Genomic DNA, 9,825 nt, shown 5'->3' on the forward strand with positions numbered 1-9,825 from the left:
GGTTTGATCCAATATTGACATTCTTTTGGGCTCCAGAATATAGACTTTCTGAATGACAAAACTCAGTGTCTTCACAAGGGTTTGTCAACTGTCAGACGATGATTATGATTCCTACCTTAGCAACTAGAGTTTAGATTATATAGAAGACCATGGGAAGTGTGTATATGGCAGTCAGTCAGTTGTATTTATTCAGCGATTACTTTGCAGAACACTGTACTAAATGCATACTATGTGCCAGGCACTGTTCTAAGCGCTGGCGTGGATTTAAAGTAATTGAGTTGAACACAGTCCCTGTCCCACATAGGGCTCACAGTCTTCATCCCCATTTTATGGATGAGGTAACCGAGGCACAGAGAAGTGAAGTGATTTGCCCCAGGTCAAAGAGAAGATGAGTGACAGACCCGGGATTGGAACCCAGGTCCTTCTGACTCCCAAGCCCATCCTCTTTCCACTAGGCCATGCTGCTTCTGGATTTAGTACTTGAGAGAGAATGATAGAATACGAAGATATGATCCCCCATTCTCTCCTATCAGCGGAGAGAGACGTTTAAAAAATTACGGTTTGGGGAAGCAACCTAATATCAGGATATATATAATTGTGTTCTTTGGGGGTTGGGTGAGTGTTTGGGGTATATGGACTCAAGTATAAAGGTATACTGGGGGAGTCAATCAATTGATTCATTCATTCAATCATATTTATTGAATGCTTACTGTGAGCAGAGCACTGTATTAAGTGCTTTTGAGAATATAGCCGCCTTTCAGGATCATACCTGGAGAGTTTCCAGTACTTTACCAGTCTCGACTACAGGAGGGAGAGTCAGGCAGAGGCATATCCATTCCATTCCAAGCTTGGGCGGTGGCTAGCGAGTGGAAGGCAATCTTCTACAAGACAAAACTCACCTGTGTTGGGCAGCAGCGGGAGGGGAGAGAATCAAGGGTGGAGACTCAAGTTTACTGTGCGGAAGGAGGCAATAGTAAACCACTTCTGTATGTTTACCAAGAAAATTCTATGGATCCACTATCAGAACGATTGCAGATGGAAGTGGGGCGTTCTGGGAGAAATGCGTCCATGGTATCGCTATGGGTCGAAGATGACTTGACGGCATAAGACAGGATAATATAGCACAGTAGATTTGGTAGGCAAAATCCCTACCTTCAACGACTTTACAATCCAATGGGGGAGATAGATATTAAAATAATTTCAGACAGGGAAGAAACCAAGAAAAATGATATTTACCTGCAGTATCTATCTGGCTTTCCTACTGTTGTCTGTTCTGTTCTTCTGTTCTCCTCACGTCCCTTCCCCAGGGATGTTGTGATGAAACAAGTATTTGCTTCAGTGCTGATGGGACTGACTGTTCTAGGAACTTATTGTTTATGATCCCATCTTACCGCAGGTCTGGAATGTAGGTGGCATTGATGGATTTGATCTAGAAGTCAGATGCAATATCCATGGTAAATCCACATCTCAGCTGTACAGAAGTTCAGGCACTACGATTGCTCTCTAGACTTTCTGTGTGGTCTCAATCCTGCCTCTGGGTAAATAGCCCATTCTGTCTGTCTTCCAGTTTGTGCTGATCTTCTTGATCAGATTTTCTACTTCTTCATCTGTTCTTTGTCTCTTTGTCTCTCTATATCATTCTCCTTCATATTCAACAGAGACATGACAGTGAAATCCACTTAGGAAGCAGCTTAGTATAGAAGATGGAGCTCAGGCCTGAGAGTCAGAAGGTCATGGGTTCTAATCCTGGCTCCACCATTTGTCTGTTGTGTGACCTTGGTCAACTTATATCACTTCTCTAGACCTCAGTTACCTCAACTGTAATATATGGATTGAGACTGTGGGCCCCATGTGAGACAGGGACTGTGTGCTAACCATTTTCCGGTTTCCACCCCAGCGCTTAGTATAGTGCCTGGCACATACTAAATGCTTAACAAATACCACAGTTATTATATTATTATTATTATTATTATTATTATTATTACTTATGAGCATTTGGGTGGCTTGAGACCAACACAGAATCCACAGTGCAGGTATGCAGAAAAAAAACATTGTCTTTTGTTGCAGTGCCATGCTTTAGATTTCTGCAGTGTCTGGCATTGCTTTCTCTTTTGCTTCCTTGTTTCTTGTTCCTAACTGTTATGGGAACCCCTGTTTGTCACGGACTAGGAAGCATGGCCTAGTGGATGAAGCCTGGGCCTGGGACTCAGAGGACTTGGGTTCTAATTCCGGCTCCATCACTTTACTGTGTGACCTTGGGCAAGCTACTTCATTTTTCCGGGCCTCAGTTACCTCATCGGGAAAATGGGGATTAAGACTGTGAGTCCCATGTGGTACAGGGACCGCGTCCAACCCGATTTACTTATATCCACCTCATCACTTAGTACAGTGCCTGGCACATAGTAAATGCTTAATAAATACCTCAATTATTACTATTATTATTGTTACACAATATCCCCACCTCAGCCCTCCGTCTGCCCCGTGTCAGAATGTGGTCCACACTGCTTAAGTGAACAGAGGTTTTATTGCCATTGTCCTCCGCTTCAGGGGCTCTCTGAAGGAGCCTCTTAACCTGATTCTCTGACAGGTAAGAGGACATGAAGGAGGTTGAATATTTTCATTATTTATACACACTTACCCCTCTATCCATCCCTTCCATGACAATGTGGCACGTCATGGGTTTTTTTTCAGGAAAAGTTGTCCTTTCTTCCCCAAGAAAGAGGGCAAGGAGGGGCAGGTAGCCTCAAGGAGGCACCCCTCCCTCACCCCTGTTGATCCTTGTGCTTCTCACAGGATCCCTGCTGCCTGGCCTCAGCCAGCTTCAACAAGAGGCTAGCGCCCTATCCTCTCACATCTTCTGATTTCTTTTTTTCTGTTTATTTAATTGTTTATGGTATTTGTTGTGTTTGATTTGTGCCAGGCACTGTACTAAACACTGGGGCAGATACAGGATAATCAGGTTGGACACAGTCCATGTCCCACAGGGGGCTCACAGTCTTAATCCCCATTTTACAGAGGAGGTAACTGAGCCACAGAGACGTTAAGTGACTTAACCAAGGTCACGCAGAAGACAAGAGGCAGAACCAGGATCCCAGGTCCTTCTGACTCCCAGACTTGTGCTGTAAACTGGAGTCAGAGGTCATGGGTTCAAATTCTGACTCCACCAATTGTCAGCTGTGTGACTTTGGGCGAGTCACTTAACTTCTCTGTTCCTCAGTTACCTCATCTGTTAAAATGGGGATTAATACTGTGAGCCCCACAGGGGACAACCTGATCACCTTGTAAACTCCCCAGTGCTTAGAACAGGCTTTACATGTAGTAAGTGCTTAATAAATGCCATTATTATTATTATATTATTATTACACCATGCTGCTTCTTGGGGTCATAATCTTTTCCACAGCAGCTGACCTTTCACCTGTTTTACAAGCCTGGCTTTTCATCTTACACCTGACCTTCCAACTTACATACTACTTGAGATCCTGGCTCTTCATGGTATAATCTTCTTTACACATCCTCATGTGTAAAACCTCACATCCTTAATAAATTTAGCATTATGCTTTCATTCTAGAGGCCTCACAAAGTCACACAAGACCCGATACCTAAAGTACCTGCCTTTTCCAGGGCCATTTCCCCTCAGAAACAATAATAATAATAATAATAATAATAATAATAATAATGGCATTTATTAAGCGCTTACAATGTGCAAAGCACTGTTCTAAGCGCTGGGGAGGTTACAAGGTGATCTGGTTGTCCCACGGGGGGCTCACAGTCTTAATCCCCATTTTACAGATGAGGTAACTGAGGCCCAGAGAAGTTAAGTGACTCGCCCAAAGTCACTCAGCTGGCAATTGGTGGAGTCAGGATTTGAACCCATGACCTCTGACTCCAAAGCCCGGGCTCTTTCCACTGAGCCACGCTGCAGAAGCTCTCCCTCAAAAAGAGCTGTCTGTTTATTGTTTTATTGTTCTCTCCCAAGCATTTAGTACAGAGCTCTGCCATAGTAAGCACTCAATAAATAAGATTGAATGAATAAGTGAATGAAGCTGCAACTTTTTTTTTTTTGACCAGTAGTCCAATAAAAAGTCTTCAGCAATCGATTTTCAGTTTTCTTTTGGGATGCAGCCCTGTCTGTAGCTAGAAGCAGTGTGGCTCAGTGGAAAGAGTGTGGGCTTGGGAGTCAGAGGTCATGGATTCTAATTCCGATTCCATCACATCAGCTGTATGACTTTGATCAAGTCACTTAACTTTCTGTGCCTCAGTTACCTCAACTGGAAAATGGGGATTAAAGACTGTGAGTCCCATGTGGGATGACCTAATTACCTTGTATCTCCCCCAGAGCTTAGAATAGTGCTTGGCACATAGTAAGCGCTTAGAACAGTGCTTGGCACATAGTAAGCGCTTAAAAAATACCATCATTACAAAATACCAAAACTTTAAAAAATTATCGTTATTATTATCTGCTCCTTGAAACCATTTCTCTACCTTCCTAGCTTTCAGTTTCTAAGTTTCACCTCTACATTCAGTGGTCGTTTCGGTGTCCAGCTGTTGTTCATTCTCCTGATGTGTCCCTTTGTGTTGGGGCGAGGGGAGCTTCAGTGCTAGGAGACTGATCCTGATCCAGAACTTCACTGTGTGTAGTTTTAATTATTATAAATTAATAATAATAATACAATGATCACATTAGTTATTAAGTGCTTATTGTATGCTAAGCTCTAGGATAGATACCAGTTTATCAGCTCAGACATGCGGGATCACAATCTATTTATCCCTATTTTACAGATGAGGAAATTGAGGCCAGAAGAAGTAGAGTGTCTTCCCCAAGGTCAGGAGATCAGTGGCAGAGCTGGGATTAGAATCCGTGTCTCCTCATTCCGAGGCTCTTGCATTGTCATTCATTCATTCATTCAATTGTATTTATTGAGTGCTTACTGTGTGCAGACCACCATACCTAAATGCTTGATAAGTACAATTCAGCAACGAAGAGAGACAATCTCTGCCCACAACGGGCTCACAGTCTAGGAGGGGGGACACCGACATCAAAACAAGCAAGCAGGCATCAATAGCATCAATATAAATAAATAGAATTATAGATATGTACTTATATACACAAGTGCTGTGGGGCAGGGAGGGGGGGTAGAGCAAAGGGAGCAAGTTGGGGTGATGCCTAGGGGAGGGGATGCAGAGAAAAAGGGAAGCTTAGTCTGGGAAGGCCTCCTAGAGGAGGTGAGCCTTCAGTAGGGCTTTGAAGGGGGGAAATGTGATTGTTTGGCGAATTTGAGGAAGGAGTGCATTCCAGGCCAGAGGTAGAATGTGAGCCAGTTGTCGACGGCCGGAAAGGTGAGAATGAGGCACAGTGAGAAGGTTATCACGAGAGGAACAGAGTGTATGGCCTGGGATGTAGAAGGAGAAAAGGGACGTGAGATAGGAGCCAATAGTGAGGAGTTTTTGCAAGTGATTTTCTACTTAGGCCCTGTCTGAGTCTGGACCATCAGTGATTCTGATGGAATTGCTCAAGGAGTTAGATGGAGTGCCTGTGCAGAGCCCAGTCTTGTCTTGTCTTGTGCTGGCAAGCTGTCTCTGACCCATAGCGACTCCATGGAAACATCCTTCCCAGAACACCCCACCTCCATCTGCAATCATTCTGGTAGTATGTCCATAAAATTTTCTTGGGAAAAATAGTGGCTTACTATTGCCGTCTTCCACACAGTAAACTTGTTTCCACCCTCTCCCATGTCACTAATGCCCAGCCGACTTGTACTTCCCAAGCACTTAGTACAGTGCTCTGCACACAGTAAGCTCTCAATAAGTATGATTGAATGAATGAATGAATGAGTTTTGACTTGGAGCAGATTGCCTTCCACTCACTAGCCTCTGACCAAACTAGGAATGCAATGGATATTCCTTTGCTTGACTCTCCCTCCCGTAGTTGAGACTAGTAGAGTACTGGAAACTCTCTAGATGCCATCCTGAGATGGGGAACCCAGTCATGGATAGCACCATATAGCTCTGTAGACTTTCTGCTTGCTATGATGCCCGAAACCATGCACTCTGCCATGGCACTCACTTTGACAGTGTCCCAAACTATGTGCTGGCTTTCCTGCTCTCTGTCTATTCTATCGGTAGCCAAGGTAGCAGAATTCAGTGAAGTTAATGTTCCATTTTACCAAATGAGATCCTCAGTGATTAGTAAATAGGTCAGGCACAGTACAGGCTCTGGAATAACCATGGCCTTATTCAGGCTAATTGTTTATTATTATTATTATTATTATTATTATTATTATTAAGTGCCATCGAGTCATTTCCAATTCTTAGAGACTCCATGGATATACTTTCTCCAGAATGTCCTGTCCACTGCCATAATCTGCAACCTTTCTAATTGTTCTTCTGTTATCATTGTCATGGTCTCTATCCATCTAGCTGCTGGTCTGCCTCTTCCATGTTTTCCCTGAACTTTTCCTAGCATTAGTACCTTCTCCAGAGAATTAGTCCTCCTGATTATACTAAAGCATTTTCTATAAAGTGGTTCATAAACATCTTCATGTCTTCTTGAATGTGTTTCTGTAAAGCACAATTGTGATTAATTCAAAGGTCCTTCCTAATGGGAGATGCGGAATTGACATGGAGAATATGAAGAATATTGCTTATAAAAGTAGGACAAGATAATAATATTAATAATAATATTGTGATAATTGTTAAGTACTTAGTATGTGCCAAACACTGTGGTAGATACAAGATAATCAGGATAGTTCCCATCCAACAAGGGCTCACTCTCTAATTATGAGGGAGACCAGGTACTAAATTCCCATTTTACAGATAAGAAACTGAGGCACAGAGAAGTTAAATGACTTGCTCAAGGACACACAGCAGGCAAGTGGCAGAGCTGGAATCAGAACCCGGGTCCTCTGCCTCCCAGGGCTATGCACTTTCCACTAGACTACACTTCTTCCAAGCCCCTTCCCTTCTGGGGAGTTTTCCCTGTTCACCCTCTTTCACCCACCTACCCACAACACAATCCATGGCCCATTCTTCCTCATCAGTACTTGGAATCATTCAATATTTAGGAATATATTTTTGCTAATTATATGTTTGGATCTCCTATTAGCTTGGAAGATCCCTTTGCATATAATAGGAGTAGCATTTATTGAGCCACCACTTGGTATGGTGCACTGTACTAAGCATTTGGAATCCATCAACAGATGACATTTACTGAGGTATTTAATGGTATTTACTAAATACCAGCATTTACTGGTATTTATTGAGCTACCACTTGGTATGGTGCATTGTACTAAGCACTTGGGAAAGTACAATGAGTCAGAGTTGGCAGACACTTTCCCTGCCCACAATGAGCTTACAGTCTAGAGGGGGAAAGTAGAGAATAATCAAGTGACACACTCCCTACTGACAAAGAATTTGCATTACTTGGACTCAGCATGGCTTAGTGGAAAGAGCACTGGCTTGGGAGTCAAAGGTCGTCTGTTCTAATTCCGCCTCCTCCACTTGTCAGCTGTGTGACTTTGGACAAGTCATTTAACTTCTATGTGTTTTAGTTACCTCATTTGTAAAATGGGGAATAAGACCGTGAGCCCCACGTGGGACAATCTGATTACCTTGTATTTACCCCAGCAATTAGAACAGTGCTTGGCACGTAGTAAGTGCTTATTAAGTGCTATTAATATTATTATTATTCTTTTATGGTACTGAATTATGCATTGAGTATAATACAATAGAGGTGGTAGAACTTTCTTGTCTTGTCTTATACCGTTGAGTCGTTTCTGCCCCATAGCATCACCATGGGCACATTTCTCCCAGAACGCCCCCCTCTCATTCATTCATTCATTCAATCATATTTATTGAGTGCTTACTGTGTGCAGAGCACTGTACTAAGCGCTTGGAAAGTACAAGTTGACAACATATAGAGACGGTCCCTACCCAACAACGGGCTCACAGTCTCCATCTGCAATCATTCTGGTAGTGCATCCATAAAGTTTTCTTGGTAAAAATATGGAAGTAGTTTACCACTGTATCCTTCCATGCAGTAAACTTGTGTCTCTGCACTCAAGTCTCTCCTTAAAACTTCTAAAATTCACATGCATCCTAAGAGGACTTTCCCATGAGCCATAGCAAATAATATATAAAATTACTATTTTAAAAGCAAGGAAATGTGGTACTGGGGTTCTTCTCATCACCTAATGGCATTAGAAGAACAACTTTGTATGGTTTATGAAATTGCTATTACTATCCGGGAAAGTTACCTTAACACACATGAGAGAAAGTCAAAGGCACTAGCCAAGGTGTTTGAAACCTATACGGGTATTATCCAAGAAATCAATTTTGTTTGACAGTTTAGTAGTAGTAGTAGTAGTAGTAGTAGTAGTAGTAGTAGTAGTAGTAGTAGTAGTAGTAGTAGTAGTAGTAGTAGTAGTAGTAGTAGTAGTAGTAGTAGTAGCGTGGCTCATTGGAAAGAGCACGGGCTTTGGAGTCAGAGGTCATGGGTTCAAATCCCGACTCCGCCAGTTGTCAGCTGTGTGACTTTGGGCAAGTCACTTCACTTCTCTGTGCCTCACTTACCTCATCTGTAAAATGGGATTAAAACTGTGAGTCCCCCCCTGAGACAACCTGATCACCTTGTAACCTCCCCAGCGCTTAGAACAGTGCTTTGCACATAGTAAGCACTTAATAAATGCCATCATTATTATTATTAGTAGTAGTAGTAATGCTATTTTTTGAGCATCCTTTGAGTCCAGTGGGACCGTGAGCTTCATGTGGGATAGGGACTATGTCCAACTGGATTAATTTGTATCTACTATAGCACCTAATGCAGTGCTAAGCACATGGTAAGCACTTAAAAAATACTATAATTATAATAATGAATTATCATTATTATCCTATTCCCTTTCAGTGAGTGATTCAAGATTGGGATTATGTATGTCCCATTTTAGAGAGGCGAAGGCATGTGCTCATGATCACACTAACTTAATGGAAAAATTAGGAATAGAATTCAGAGCTGCCTCACTTCAGGAACTCCATAGACAGGTCTCCCAGGTTTGCTTGTTTGAAGCAGCAAAGAACAGCTCTCCCAGAAGCAGTGTGGCCTAGTGGATAGAGCATGGGCCGGGAATCAGAAGGACCTGGTTCTAATCCCAGCTCTCTAGACTCTCTAGACTGTAAACTCACTGTGGGAAGGGAATGTGTCTGTTTATTGTTGTTTCGTACTCTCCCAAGCATTTAGTACAGTGCTCTGTGCACAGTGAGCATGCAATCAATACGATTGAATGAATGGCTATGCCCCCTTGTCTGCTAAGTGACGTTGGCAAGTCACTTAACTACTTTGTGCCTCAGTTACCACATCTGTAAAATGGGGATTCAGAATATAAGACCTATGTGGAACACCGTCTGAATAGTTTGTATCTACCCCAGTGCTTAGTATAGTGCCTGGCACATAGTAAACACTTAACAGGTACCATAAAAAAACAGGACCAGAATGAAGCTCCTCTGGTTCCCACCTTTCGTCCCTCCTTCCCACCCCTATTACAGGATGATCATTGGCAGCCCTCAGAAACCTGGACACCATAGCTGAAAACAGGACTATTTATTTATTCTATTTATTTTATTTTGTTAATATGTTTGGTTTTGTTCTCTGTCTCCCCCTTCTAGACTGTGAGCCCACTGTTGGGTAGGAACCGTCTCTATATGTTGCCAATTTGTGCTTTCCAAGTGCTTAGTACAGTGCTCTGCACACAGTAAGCGCTCAATAAATACGATTGATGATGATGATGATGATGATGACTGTCCAGTTTGAAACGAGACTATTGGCTATCCTACTTG

At 42.6% G+C, this 9,825-nt stretch overlaps 1 non-coding gene across 1 annotated transcript; it reads left to right on the forward strand.

The window, feature by feature from the left end:
- The first annotated feature begins 751 nt into the window (after nucleotides 1–751).
- LOC119934727 lies at nucleotides 752–889 on the forward strand. Its single transcript, XR_005453003.1, has one exon. It is a non-coding gene; the product is annotated as a small nucleolar RNA SNORA7 (small nucleolar RNA).
- The last annotated feature ends 8,936 nt before the right edge of the window (nucleotides 890–9,825 follow it).

This window comes from Tachyglossus aculeatus, chromosome 1 (genome assembly GCF_015852505.1).
Source record: "Tachyglossus aculeatus isolate mTacAcu1 chromosome 1, mTacAcu1.pri, whole genome shotgun sequence".
NCBI classification, from domain to species: domain Eukaryota; kingdom Metazoa; phylum Chordata; class Mammalia; order Monotremata; family Tachyglossidae; genus Tachyglossus; species Tachyglossus aculeatus.